This window comes from Delphinapterus leucas, chromosome 10, assembly GCF_059928025.1.
Source record: "Delphinapterus leucas isolate spDelLeu-1000000601 "Yukka" chromosome 10, BTC_Dleu_Yukka2, whole genome shotgun sequence".
NCBI lineage: Eukaryota > Metazoa > Chordata > Mammalia > Artiodactyla > Monodontidae > Delphinapterus > Delphinapterus leucas.
Genome location: NC_143138.1, coordinates 37,772,438 through 37,787,201, shown reverse-complemented (window position 1 = coordinate 37,787,201; position 14,764 = coordinate 37,772,438). Strand labels below are relative to the sequence as shown.

At 43.0% G+C, this 14,764-nt stretch overlaps 1 pseudogene; it reads left to right on the top strand.

Annotated features, from left to right (window-relative positions):
- Positions 1 to 388: 388 nt before the first annotated feature.
- Positions 389 to 5,901, top strand: LOC149748203 (lupus La protein homolog pseudogene; annotated as a pseudogene).
- The last annotated feature ends 8,863 nt before the right edge of the window (positions 5,902 to 14,764 follow it).

The window sequence follows — 14,764 nt, the reverse complement described above, 5'->3', positions numbered from 1 at the left end:
CTCTCCTGGGCAGCACATGAGCTTTTGATGCAGCTTCCCAACTGCAGGGACCTCTACCAGCTGTGCAGCACCCCATGCAAGCCACCTCTTTACTTGGTCTCCATAGTGCCTCAAGGCCCCACCCCCAGAGTCCTTCAACAGAGCCCCAAAGCCCTGGCTTTGAACTTCTCAACAAGAATTTCTTCACCAAAGGTAATCTCAGGAGACATGTCAGGAGCAAGATAACAGTGGGGAGAGGTCACTGAGAAGGATGAGAAGGGCTGCATGGGGCGGGGGGCAGGGGGGAATCTGCCCCCCCGCCCCCCCCGCCCCCCTCCCCCAGCAGCAGTTCCCTTGTTTCCTTTGTGGGATCTTTGGAGCCAAAGCAAATATAGTAGCAGACTTGGCCAACCTTAGCAGCTCGTGTGTGTGCCTCCCCATTTGCAGGCCACAGTGGACAGCTCTCAGCAGGTTGAAAGCCCTGGCATCCCTGTCCAACTTGGCTTGATTCTCCAAGGATCACAGACAAAACACACTCCTTTGACCAAATGCTGGGTCAATCCTGCAATCGGACTCATTTGCAGCATTTCTGGAGTGGTGAGAAGAAATGATAATAGTTCTGCAAAAAAAGATCCTGTTTACTTCACACATTAAGATGGCTACTTAAAAAAAACAAAAAAAGAAGATAACAGGTGTTGACAAGGATGTGGAGAAATTGGAAGCAGTGTGCACCATCAGTGGGATTTTGAAATGATGCATCTGCTATGCAAAACAGTATGGAGCTTCCTCAAAAAATAAAATAGAACTAGCCATATGATCCAGCAGTCCTACTTCTGGATGTATACACATCCAAAAGAATTGAATGCAGGGTCTCAAAGAGATACTTGTGCACCTTTGTTCATTGCAGTGTTATCCACAATTCCACAAAGAGGTGGAAGCAATCCAATGTCCACTGAGGAAAAATGGATAAACAAAATGTGGTATATTCATACCATGGAATATTACTCAACTTTAAAAAAGAAGGAACTCCTGTCACATGCTACAACATGGATGACCCTTGAGTACATTTTGCAAAGTAAAATAAGCCAGGCACAAAAGGACAAAAAGTGCATAATTCTACTTATGGGAGGTATTTAAAGTGGTCAAGTTCATAGAAACAGAAAGTAGAATGGTGCTTACCAGGCACAAGGGGGAGGAGAAAATGGGGAATTTTTGTTTAATGGATATAGTTTCAGTTTTGCAAGATTAAAATGTTCTAGAGATTGCACAACATGTGGATATACTTATCACTACTGAACTATATGATTTAAAATGATTAAGATGGTAAATTTTATGTGTTTTTTTACCATAATTAAAATAACATTTTAGGCTAGGGATTGGAGACGTTGCTGTCACTGTTAGTGACCCTGTGGCGTGTCTCTGTGGGACTGGGAACTTAAAGATAGCCAGGATGGCAGAAAATGGTGATAATGAAAAAATGGCTGCTCTGGAGGCCAAAATCTGTCATCAAATCGAGTATTATTTTGGTGACTTCAATTTGCCACGTGACAAATTTTTAAAGGAATAGATCAAACTGGATGAAGTCTGGGTATCTTTGGAGATAATAATAAAATTTAATAGGTTAAACCGTCTAACAACAGACTTTAATGTAATAGTAGAAGCATTGAGCAAATCAAAGGCGGAACTTATGGAAAAAAGTGAAGATAAAACTAAAATTAGAAGATCTCCAAGCAAACCCCTCCCTGAAGTAACTGATGAGTATAAAAATGATGTAAAAAACTGATCTGTTTATATTAAAGGCTTCCCAATTGATGCAACCCTCGATGACATAAAATAATGGTTGGAAGATAAAGGTCAGGTACTAAATATTCAGATGAGAAGAACATTGCACAAAGCATTTAAGGGATCAATATTTGCTGTATTCGATACCATTGAATCTGCTAAGAAGTTTGTTGAGACCCCTGGCCAGAAGTACAAAGACACAGACCTGCTAATACTTTTCAAGGAAGATTACTTTGCAAAAAAAAATGAAGAAAGAAAGCAAAATAAAATCGAAGCTAAATTACGAGCTAAACAAGAGCAAGAAGAAAAACAAAAGTTAGCAGAAAATGCTGAAATGAAATCTCTAGAAGAGAAGATTGGCTGCTTGCTGAAATTCTCGGGGGACTTAGATGATCAGACGTGTAGAGAAGATTTGCATATCCTTTTCTCAAATCATGGTGAAATAAAATGGATAGACTTTGTCAGAGGAGCCAAAGAGGGAATAATTCTGTTTAAAGAAAAAGCTAAGGAAGCACTGGATAAAGCAAAAGACGCAAATAATGGTAACCTACAATTAAGGAACAAAGAGGTCACCTGAGAAGTACTAGAAGGAGATGTGGAAAAAGAAGCATTGAAAAAAATAATAGAAGATCAACAAGAATCCCTAAACAAATGGAAGTCAAAAGGTGTCAGATTTAAAGGAAAAGGAAAGAGAAATAAAGCTGCCCAGATTGCGTCTGCTAAAGGAAAAGTACAGTTTCAGGGCAAGAAATCTAAATTTGACAGTGATGATGAACACGATGAAAATGGTGCATCTAGACCAGTAAAAAGAGCAAGAGAAGAAACAGACAAAGAAGAACCTGCATCAAAACAACAAAAAATGGTGCCGGAGACCAGTAATTTAGTAAACATTTTTTATTCGTTTTAATTAGATTTTGCTGCTTTTGTCTTTGGAGGCTTTTAAAAAGAAAAACGAATTAGGTCCACTTCAATGTCCACCTGTAAGAAAGGAAAATCTTTTTGTTGTTTAACTTGTCTTTTTTTGTTGTTGTTATTGTTATCAAAATCAGTATTTTTTTATGTATAATTCTGTTTGTGTTCTTAGTTATAAAAATTTAAATTAAAAAAAATTTAAAAATAACATTTTAAAAGGGAGGGAGGAATTCCCCGGCAGTCCAGGGGTTAGGACTTATCGCTTTGGGGCTGGATTCATTCCCTGGTCGGGGAACTGAGATCCCTGCAAGCCGCGTGGTGCAGTCAAATAAATAAATGAATAAAAGGGAGGGGGAACCTGTTGATTTCCTCACTTTGGAGGGATTTATAATACTGACCAAGCTAGGCACTTTATACATGTTATCTTCTTTCATTCCCACCATGACTTACTGTGGTAGACGTTGCTATTCCTTGTTTACAGCCTGGGAAATTGAGCCCCAGTGACAGAAACTGACTCACCCACAGTTTCATGGAACTCAGTGAGGGGAAGAGCCCCAATTTGTACTCAGATTTGTCTTCCTCCAAATTAGGAGTCTTGTCCCTGCCCTCATCCCACTGCTGGCTGAGTGTCTCCTGATTCAAGCTCCCAATCACTGACGGAAAGAAAACAAACTTTTAATATGAGTGTTCCATTTCCCCAAATGGAGCCCAAGGTCCTGGGTGAGGACCAATACATCTTCTATTCCTCGACTTGCCAGGGGAATTAAGCCGAGTACTGGGCACACGTAGTTACTGGGTAAAAAACACTTGAGAAGTAGTTGACATTGTTAAACTTCTCCAAGTTGATATTGTTAAAGTTCTCAAAAACTCCAGGAAGCGTTTTTGTACTAGGGGCAGGGTGCATGCGCAGCCCTTGGGGCGTGCGCGCATGCGATCCATTAGCGCAAGACCGTTATCACGTGACCTTTATCGCGGCAGTTAGAGGTCCGGCTTCGCTGACTGTCAGCCTCAAGGTGGTCCTCGAGGCGGAGAGTGCGGTGAGAGGTGAATGGCGGCGTTCTACGCGGGGCCTTCCAGGCCCCTGGCTGATGGTGAGCTGCGAGGCTGGGGACAGGCTGGGGGATGTGTTCTCCAGAGCTCCAGGGCCCTCGCCACAGCCGCCCACTGGCCGGGGCCCAGGCCTTGAGGCAGCAGTGAACCTTTCCCCCATTCCCCGCTCGAGGCTGTTTGGAACAGTTCCAGAGAGCTGTGGTCCACATTCAGTGTCACTTGGGGGTAAGTCGCTCCAGCTTGCACAGGCTGGGAATTCTCTCCACCCCATTTGCGCTGCTTCCCTTGCGGGAAGTGAGCCACTTTGGGCCCATTCGCTTTTGAGAGCTGGGCCACTCTGGTTTTTTTGTTTTGTTTTCAATATTCAGGTATTTTATTTGGTTGCATCAGGTCTTAGCTGCGGCCCGCGGGCTCTTCGTTGTGTGGGCTTCTCTCTAGTTGTGGTGCGCAGGCTCCAGGGCGTGTGGGCTTAGCTGCTCTGCTGCATGTGGGATCTTAGTTCCTGGACCAGGGATCGAACCCGCGTCCCCTGCATTGGAAGGCGGACTCTTGGACCACGAGGGAAGTCCCTTGGTCAACTCTGTTTGGAGGCCTCTGTCTGGGAGTGGAAGTGGAATTTTTTTTTTTTTTTTAATTGAAGTAAAGTTGATTTACAATGTTGTGTCAATCTCTGTGGTACAGAAAAGTGACTCAGTTACACACATATAGACATTCTTTTTCAATATTCTGTTCCATCCATTATGGTTTGTCACAAGGTATTGAATATAGTTCCCTGTGCTATACATTAAGACCTTGTTGTTTATCCGTTATTTTTTTTTATAATTTTTAATTTTATTTTATTTATTTAATTATTTATTTATTTTTGGTTGGGTCTTCATTGCTGTGCACGGGCTTTCTCTAGTTGGACCAAGGATAAAATGCGTGTCCCCTGCATTGGCAGGCAGATTCTTAGCCACTGCGCCACCAGGGAAGTCCCTATCCATTCTAAATGTAATAGTTTGCATCTACCAACCCCAAACTCTCAGTCCATCCCTCTCCCTCCCTCCTCCCCCTTGGCAACCACAAGTCTGTTCTCCATGTCTATGAGTCAGTTTCTGTTATGTAGATTCATTTGTGCCATATTTTAAATTCCACATATAAATGATATCATACAGTATTTGTCTTTCCCTTTCTGACTTATGGAAGTGGAATTTAGACTACAACTCCTCTGATTTTCTGTCTGTGTGATGGTAATTTATCTGTTATGTTTTTGTGTGTATCATTTTGGGGTGAGCCACTCTGGTTTGCTTTTTTTTTTTTTTTTTTTTTTTTTTTTGTGGTACGCAGGCCTCTCACTGTTGTGGCCTCTCCCGTTGCGGAGCACAGGCTCCGGACGCACAGGCTCAGCGGCCATGGCTCACGGGCCCAGCCGCTCCGCGGCATGTGGAATCTTCCTGGACCGGGGCACGAACCTGTGTCCCCTACATTGGCAGGCGGACTCCTAACCACTGCGCCACCAGGGAAGCCCTGGTTTGCTTTTTTTTGTGGGACTTTTGTTTGTGGGACCGTGTTTGTTATGTTGTATGTGTGTGAATCAGTACTTGCACTGGCTAGTTGAGACGTCTTTGGTGAATAATGGAGCTGAGTCTGATGACACCAGGTATCCTTCCCTATTGTGTTGGGATTCGCCTGTGGTGAAGCGATTTTCCCTTTGCAGTGATTGGGAAGCTCCCTTTTTGGTGCTAGGGAACTGTGATCCTGCAAGACCGTTTGGCATTGCATTTGTTTGGTTGATATTTGATAATGCCTGCTGTGATAATCAGAGCTCTTTCCATTTTATAGGCCCCCTAGAGTGTATTTTGCAAAACTGGGAGATTTTTAGTATGCTCCTAGAAAGAGAGAGAAAGTAGTTCGTTTGTTTGTTTTAACACTGCGTGGCCACTATATTCTTTAGACTTAAGAGGAAAATTGGTTATGATGAAACTCCTTTGAAATTCCAAAACTGGTTCTTTTTGCATATGCAGTTAGAGAAAGCTGGCTTGATGGAATACTTTTTTCAGAATCCTGACCCTGAGAAAATAAAAATATTTTTAGGAGAAATCTTGAAGTTAACTAAGTAAATTTAACTTATTTCAACTGTTATTTTTGGTTCTGCATTTGCCAGGTGAATTGCCGTGACACACACAGTCATGATTCCCTGTCTTTCCATTTGCATGTTGTTTGTTGTTAAAAAGAGGGATCCTTGTTTGAAAAAGTTAAGGAAATTGTTGGACTTCACCCTTTTGTTTCTGTCCTGCAGGAATTAGATTTTGTTCTTTGTGTGTATGTTTGCATTTGTCTTGTGCGTTAAGTGTGCCGGCTATGGGAAACTCAAATTTGTTTCCCAAATGCAGCCCCTTGAGGTGCATTCTCCAGAATTGGACCGCTTTCAGTTATAATATTGCTGAATTAACTTGTAAATGAGCTATATTTCATAGACTTAAAAGTAAGCACTTACAAATTAAATACTTCCTAATATTTAGAAAATTGTCCAAGGGTGGGGTGAATTTGGAGATTGAGATTCACAGATTATATCTATGTATAAAATAGGTAACTAATGAGAACGTACTGTACAGCACAGGGAACTCTACTCAATGCTCTGTGGTGACCTAAATGGGAAGGAAATCCAAAAAAGAGGGGATATATGTATACATGTAGCTGATTTACTTTGCTATACAGCAGAAACTAACACAACATTGTAAAGCAACTACACGCCAATAAAAATTAATTTTAAAAGAAAGAAAGAAAGAAAGAAAATTGGCCAAAATGAATTTCAGGTCCTCATGATTTTGGAAATATGCAGTACTGAATTGATATCCGGTACTGAAGCGAGCTTAAGCTTATTGGTTTGTTAAGTGTAATATTTCTGTTGTATCTAGGTATACTAGAGATCAAATAAGACCTTATATCTGTTGCAAATTTGTCAGCAAGGAAAATAACTTGATATGACGAAACTTTAAGTCTATCTAAAATAGCCTTTCCAAAAAAATAAATAAATAAATAAAAAATAAAATAAAATAACCTTTCCAGATTTTGGTAACTTGCAACTGATCTAAGTTAAATGGCAAGAATTTATTGACTATCTGGGTCATTTCAAATAGAATAAGGGAATTCCCTGGCAGTCCAGTGATTAGGACTCCGAGCTTCCACTGCAGGGAGCACGGGGTCAATCCTTGGTCGGGGAAATAAGATCCCGCATGGTGCGCGGTGCGGCCAAAAAAAAACACCCAAAAAACAAAAATCAAATAGGATAAAATATTGGAACATTGGTTGCTGGGCAAATCTAAGTTTACCTGCCTTTGCATTCTGAGGAGAGGAAAACTAAAGCATAAGTTTCCAATCAGAAAATGCTGGTATGAGATTGCCAACAAACACATGAAAGAATGCTCAACATCACTAATCATTAGAGAAATGCAGATCAAAAATACAATGAGGTATCACCTCACACCAGTCAGAATGGCCATCATCAAAAAATCTACAAACGGGCTTCCCTGGTCGCGCAGTGGTTGAGAGTCCGCCTGCCGATGCAGGGCACACGGGTTCGTGCCCCGGTCCGGGAGGATCCCACATGCCGCGGAGCGGCTGGGCCCGTGAGCCATGACCGCTGAGCCTGCGCGTCCGGAGCCTGTGCTGCACAACGGGAGAGGCCACAACAGTGAGAGGCCCGCGTACTGCAAAAAAAAAAAAAAAAAATCTACAAACAATAAATGCTGGAGAGGGTGTGGAGAAAGGGGAGTCCTCTTGCTCTGTTGGTGGGAATGTAAATTGATACAGCCACTATGGAGAACAGTATGGAGGTTCCTTAAAAAACTAAAACTAGAACTACCCTATGACCCAGCAATCCCACTACTGGGCATACACCCTGAGAAAACCATAATTCAAAAAGAGTCATGTACCACAATGCTCATTGCAGCTCTATTTGCGATAGCCAGGACATGGAAGCAACCTGGGTGTCCATCAGCAGATGAATGGATAGGAAAATATGGTGCATATATACAATGGAATATTGCTCAGCCATAAAAAGAAACGAAATCAAGTTATTTGTAGTGAGGTAGATGGACCTAGAGTCTGTCATACAGAGTGAAGTAAGTCAGAAAGAGAAAAACAAATACCGTATGCTAACACATATATATGGAATCTAAAAAAAAAAAAAGGTTATGAAGAACCTAGGGGCAGGACAGGAATAAAGACACAGACATAGAGAATGGACTTGAGGACACGGAGAGGGGGAAGGGTAAGCTGGGACAAAGTGAGAGAGTGGCATGGACTTATATATACTACCAAATGTAAAATAGATAGCTAGTGGGAAGCAGCCGCATAGCACAGGGAGATCAGCTCGGTGCTTTGTGTCCACCTAGAGGGGTGGGATGAGGTGGGGGGAGACGCAAGAGGGAGGAGATGTGGGGATATATGTATATGTATAGCTGATTCACTTTGTTATAAAGCAGAAACTAACACACCATGGTAAAGCAAGTATACTCCAATAAAGATGTTAAAAAAAATGCTGGTATGACAAACAGTTATTATATGTTTTGAGCAAAAAAGGAGTTTTATGCATGGTCAGGCTGAGATTAGATTAAACTTAGTTAGGTAAGTGGAATTTGTTATTAAAAGTAGGGTAGTGCAAGACTAGATTTGGTTCCTCTCTGCTAAGAGAACAAGTTTACTTAGAATGCTGATTTTGATAGCAGATTATATGAACTTCCTTGCCTTTAAGTGATCTGTATTGGCTTTTGAGATCTCTTCTCACTTTGGATAAGAAATAAGTAATGTCTTATAGTGACCTATGATCTTATTTAATGAAATGTTTTGAAACTTTTTGAAAAACTTCCCAAATATCAAATTTTAATTAAAGTTCTTTTGACCTCCAGCTAACTTCGGGATGCTTAAGAGGGCCCCTGAGGCATCTCAGAGAGGAATATTTAACTAGTATTATTTGGTATATTGAATTACATGGGAAGCATTGTCAAATGAGTGATAAATCTTCTCAGATTATACGGTATGGATAAATGTTACTACTATAGATATTCTAGAAATTATATAAAGTTTCTGAAATATAGATATGTCCTGGAATAATCTATCAGCCATAATTCTGGTTATATCAGAACAACTTGATTAAGCTTTTTTGTCAACACATTGTGATCAGATCTTTAACCTTGCCTTTTTAAGTCTTTAATAGACAGTTAATCTGATACTTTGCAAAAGTGCTTCATCTTCAAGAAGATTCATAGGAAGGGTTTTCTGACAAGTACAGGTCTCTAATAAATCTCAGATTATACTGCTGAACTGGGTAAGAAATTTAAAATCCTAATGGAAAACGTGATGGCTTCATAAAAAGTTAACAAAAGGATTGGGTACCTTGTAAACTGGTGAATATGGTTACAATGTTTATGGGTTTTGTCTGGAGTATTACTGATTTTGATCTGTGTTCTCCAGATACAGGGATGCCCTTCCCCTCACGTTACTCCTGACTTAACAACAATTTGGTAAATTTTACCTCTTTGAGTAAAATTGAAATATTTTTCTTTTCTCCCTGGCTGGTCCCTCCAGAAACTGGAGATTCTTGGGTTCTGGGCAGCCTTATCAGGTGAAAGGGAAAGACTGTCTCCTAGCATGTACAGGAATCTTGATATTTTGGGGACCGAGAATTCCACTAAGGCAAAATCTGATGGCAGGCTTTTAGCATTTCCTGGCCTTGAGAGGCCTTTTGGGAATTCATTCTAAGACTCCTGAGGAGTTCCACCAAAGCCAATTTGGAGGAGCCTAGTAGTCAATTGACCGGATTTATTTTACAAACAAATTAGTCTTGATTTGGCATGTTTGTGAAAAACACTGCTTGCTTTAAGTCTGTTGCTGAAAGCACATGTACAATGCTTGTGTGACAACTGGGTATAAGTGACAAAATGTATGGCCTATAAAGTGTTTCTCCATTAACGTACTTCAGAGCCTGTTCACAATATCTGATCACTTTTCCCCAATGTGAATATCTAGGCAAATATAAAGAAGGCCTAGCACTGAGGGGCACGATCTAGACCCAGGGCAAGCAGCTAAATAACTCCAGCATCAAGGGACATGTTTTGGTTCGTTGAAGGATTTGCAATTGAAAAGGGAGATGACAAGGGATTCCCTGGTGGTCCAGTGGTTAGGACTTGGTGCTTTCACTGCGGGAAAGGTTCAGTCCCTGGTTGGGAAACTAAGATCCCACAAGCTGTGTGGTGCCACCAAAGAAAAAATAAATAAATAAAAAAGGAGATGATGCACATATTTTGAGGTATGGGGAAGTTCTGGCTGATACATGATTTAACTTAAACTTTACTGACCAGAGCAGTCTGTTTTGTGGTCTTTTGAACACGCATTGTACATCAGTCTTGGGCATTCAGGAGGGGGATACATTTGAAAGTCAAAAATGGAATAGCTGTGCTTCAGATATTCAAGGTAAAGCTAGGTGGCCATTGTGGATGTGATTTCAGACACATTCCTGTATTGTTGAGGACTTGAATTTTCTGAGCTGTGTCATACTCGGGATTCCCCCAGCCATTCTCAAAGCAGTGTCTGCTGGCAGATGGCAGCTTCAACCTTATAACCTCAAGGTCTCCTCTGTAACTATTAGCAGAAAAAGGAGACATGTAGTGGCCAATAACTCCAGCTATGTATATGTTAATACCACATTAGAGGTTAAAACCTACTTAAATAAAACTATTATACAAGACTTGGATCCAGGACTTGGAACTCAGGACTATTTCCAGCTCGGTATCCATTCCCCAAATAAAGGTAGGACTACAGCCCATTTTAGCAGGAAGTAGCCAGAGTGGTCATTGCCCCATTCCTTGAAAGACTTGGGGAAGGCTAAAACAGGGTTGGAGGCTGAAACTGAGTCCCCCTAAAACTGAGTTCCTCTGCTGAGTTTATGATTAACCTCTCTATCCAAACCATTCTACTCATGTGTCCTCCTCAAGATTGAGGAATATCAAAGAAAAGGGGGGAATTGTAATAGGGGCAGGGTGGGCGTGCAGCTGTTAACATTGGACCGTTAGTGCAAGACCCGTAGTTCTCGACCATCAGCAAGGCGGTTAGAAGTCCCACTCCATCAACAGCCAACCTCACAGTGGTCCTTGCAGCAGGGAGTGTGGTGAGGTAACATCTTCATGGAAAATACCATTTAAGTACTTTTGGCTCACAAAGCATTTTCACGTACGTCAACCTATTTGCTCCTGATGGTGTCCCTGGATAAAAGAGATCACCATCATCTGCACTTTACAGATGAGGGAAGCACAGCCCAGCGGGACGTGTTCAAGGTCCCCCAGCTGGGATTACAACCACTGGAGGCGTGACTGGACAGGTGTCTCAGGACCCTGAAGTCTGTGATGCTTTCACAGGTGGCCTCATAAATTATGGCCAGGCTCTCTCTCTCACTCAGCCTTCTCTGTTGATCTTGTGCTATGCTCACCTGCTGACCAAGAGGGTGAGCCTTGATCTCCAAGGCCAAATAAATTCTGGACAGTCCTCATGAAAGCTGGAGACGCTTTTCTTGAGATGGCAGTTTTAGCATCGAATACCCAGCCAACTACCATGTGCCAGTGAGTGAAATGCTGGGGCATTCCCAGGCCCAGGAAAGGGTTGGTCAAAAGGGGTCGGGCTGGAGTCCAGCTAAGCAGGGAGGCCTGGCAACTGGTACAGGGCAGGGAGGCACAGATGGGGTCAAGCTTGGGCACATAGCTAAGGCCGTGGTGTCAATATGAGCCAACCTGGTCTGCTGCCCAGGGGTTGGAGCTTTGCCCAGAGGGGCCAGAGGGGGCAGAGGAGAGGACGGAGGTTTCTTGCTCTCTGCCCTATCTCCCGCACCCCCATCCCACCACCCCCTGCCAAGTGCGGACAGCTGCAAGCCCGAGGATGCTGGCCCTAGAGTGAGGGTGGTCGTGGCCTGCAGGTGGGGGCAGCAGGATGGCCACCCAGTGGCCAACCACATCTGTTTGGTCCTTTCATTATGACATTTTTTCCTCTGATTACAAAAGTATCTTGTGTTCACAATAAAAAAAAATTGAGGGCTACCAAAAAACCCACAAAAGCACAAAATAAAAAGCACCCATAATGCTCTCTCTTTTTTAACTGTATAAAGGACAAAAGGTAAAAAGTAAACACCCTCATCTCCCCACTCCTCACTCTCCCCTCCCCCACACACCCAGGGGTCATCACTGATGGCAGTTTGATAATGTTTGTTACGGCTCCTCTCTTCTTCTCTCTTCCTGTTGGAGGAAAGAGGGCAGTGATTTCCCAAGAAGTGAAACAAAAACTCAGTCACTGTTTTGACTGACAACGTAAACATTTGATTTTAATTCCTTTTAAATACGTTGGTGACAAAGTGCTCTGTTTGAGAAGTGTCCTGGCTTCATCTACTTTGGACACTTGTACCTCCCCCACCTCTGGCTGCCCTTATCACCTCCCTGTGAGGAAGACCAGGGAAGGAGGCCTCTGGGGGTTGATTTCAAGGCAATTAGGAGGCTTTCTGCTTCCAAACACTTCTCTTTTTTTCAAGACACACTTTATTTATTTATTTATTTTTGGCTGCGTTGTGTCTTCGTTGCTGCGCACAGGCTTCCTCTAGTTGTGGCGAGTGGAGGCTACTCTTCATTGCAACACGCAGGCTTCTCATTGCGGTGGCTTCTCTTGTTGCGGAGCATGGGCTCTAGGCCCACAGGCTTCAGTAGTTGCAGCATGCGGTCTCAGTAGTTGCGGCACGCAGGCCCTAGAGTGCACGGGCTTCGGTAGTTGTGGTACACAGGCTCAGTAGTTGTGGCGCACGGGCTTAGTTGCTCTGCAGCATGTGGGATCTTCCTGGACCAGGGATCGTGTCCCCTGCATTGGCAGGTGGATTCTTAACCACTGTGCCACCAGGGAAGTCCAAACACTTCTCTATTATGTCACTGATGCCAGAAATTCCACTGTTGAGATGTCATACCTTTAACAGAAAACTTCATTTTCCCTGAAAATACAACTCCCTCATGGGAACTGTGAATCCTTTACGAGTATGGAATACAAAATGAGTTTTAAATTTCTTTCCTGAGGACAAGGTTTGTTTTTTTTATTTTTAAAGATATTAATGTTTCTTTTTTTTTTCTCCTCATTATAAAAGTAACACATTTGTTGTGAAAAATGTAGAAAAAGAGAAAAACATAAATGAGAAAATAAAACCAAATTTGCTCACAGAATATTACCCAGAGATAACAAAACTAACATTTTTATGTAAAAATCTTCTGGTCTTTTCAATTTTATTTTATTTTTGGCTGCACCACGCGGCTTGTGGGATCTTAGTTCCCCAACCCAAGGATTGAACCTGTTCCCTCTGCAGTGGAAGCATAGAGCCCCAACCACTGGACCGCCAGGGAATTCCCTTCTGGTCTTTTTTCTATGTGAATTATATATGTGTAGATAAACGTACACAAACGCATTCGCATACACACGTATAAATAATGCCAAATTGGCACTTTCTTTTATTATTATACCATGTCACTAAATATTCTTTGATATCATAACTCTTAACACATACATGTACACTGTCATATAAATATACCCAAATAGGGAACTAGTACCCCCACTGCTGGACAATAAGCTGGTGCTAATTTTTCTCCACGATATCCAATGCTGCAATGAACATTCTTGTGTAGAAATGCTGCAAGCAAGTTTTAATCACGGGATTAGGGAGCACACACTTACATGCCAGTGTCTGAGGGCAGGAGGCCATTGAAAAGAGTGTTGTCTACCAAAAACCCGTGGAACGTGGAGACTGAGGGCACCACAGCCTTCATGGACTCATGGCGTGGCCTGCGGCTAGCCCACCCTGAGTGGCCCGTGAGACATGGCAGGAAGGTGCTGCTTGCTGGCCAGATTAGCAGCCTTAGTGCTGTCCTCCCTCTATAAAAATAGCTCACATTCTACAGTGGACAGTCCGCGCTACTCTCTCTTAGGGCAAGCCGCACCCACAGGCACAATCTGGCACTGCTGGGTCATAGGAGCCCACACCCTGGCCACAACTGCCCGGGCCAAGGTTCAGCCTGACACAAAGGCAGCCATTTATAGGCTAGATGTGCAGGAGGGGCAGCCCAGCATTAAAACTCTGCCCAGTGGGGACCTTCTCTATTGGACAGTGGCTCACCAAGCCAGCTGTCTCTCACCAGGATGCTTGAAAACCAGAGGACCATTAAGTGGTCAGAAAGTGAGGGTTGGGGACTTCCCTGGTGACACAGTGGACAAGACTCTGAGTTCCCAATGCAGGGGGCCCAGGTTCAATCCCTGGTCAGGGAACTAGATCCCATATTCATGCCGCAACTAAGAGTTTGCATGCCACAACTAAGGAGCCTGCCTGCCGCAACTAAGACCCAGTGCAACCAAATAAATTAATTAATTAAAAAATATATATAGATACAACCACAGGTGCCACTACAACCACTTTCTAATTGTTCTTTTTACAGTCACTGAAGTAATTTATTAAAAAAAAAAAAAAGTGAGGTTTATATGGGGAGAAGGTAGTGGGCAGGAGTCAGGATGTAGAAGCCAGGAGGCAGCAGAAGACATTAGGTGAAGAGAGTCCATAATTGGGTTTGTTGCAAGCATCCAGTGACTCCAGAATGAGGACCCAGCTGTTCCAGAGTGCTGCTCTTTGTCTGGTGAGATCCCTCCTGGGCTTCCTAAACAGCCTTACAATAAAGGCTTAGCCCTGGAAGTAACCAGAGTTGGTCTGTGTCCCCTGCAGCCTGTAGGAGTCTTACCCCACACATGTGGACAGTACTCTACAGCTTATGTGATGCATTCCTAGGACTTCTCTTATCATAACAACTGTGGGAGGGAGAGTAGTTTATCCCCATTTTACAGGTGAGGAAACTGATGTTCAGAGAGGGTCTGAGTCTGCTGGCAGGTCAGGGAGCAGAAACTCAGAGCCACGTTTGCTGACCCCACATCCAAGCTGGTCTCACCACACCAAGTGGCCTCCTGTCCCGTCCCCACAGATGTTATCACTACGCTGCAGTAC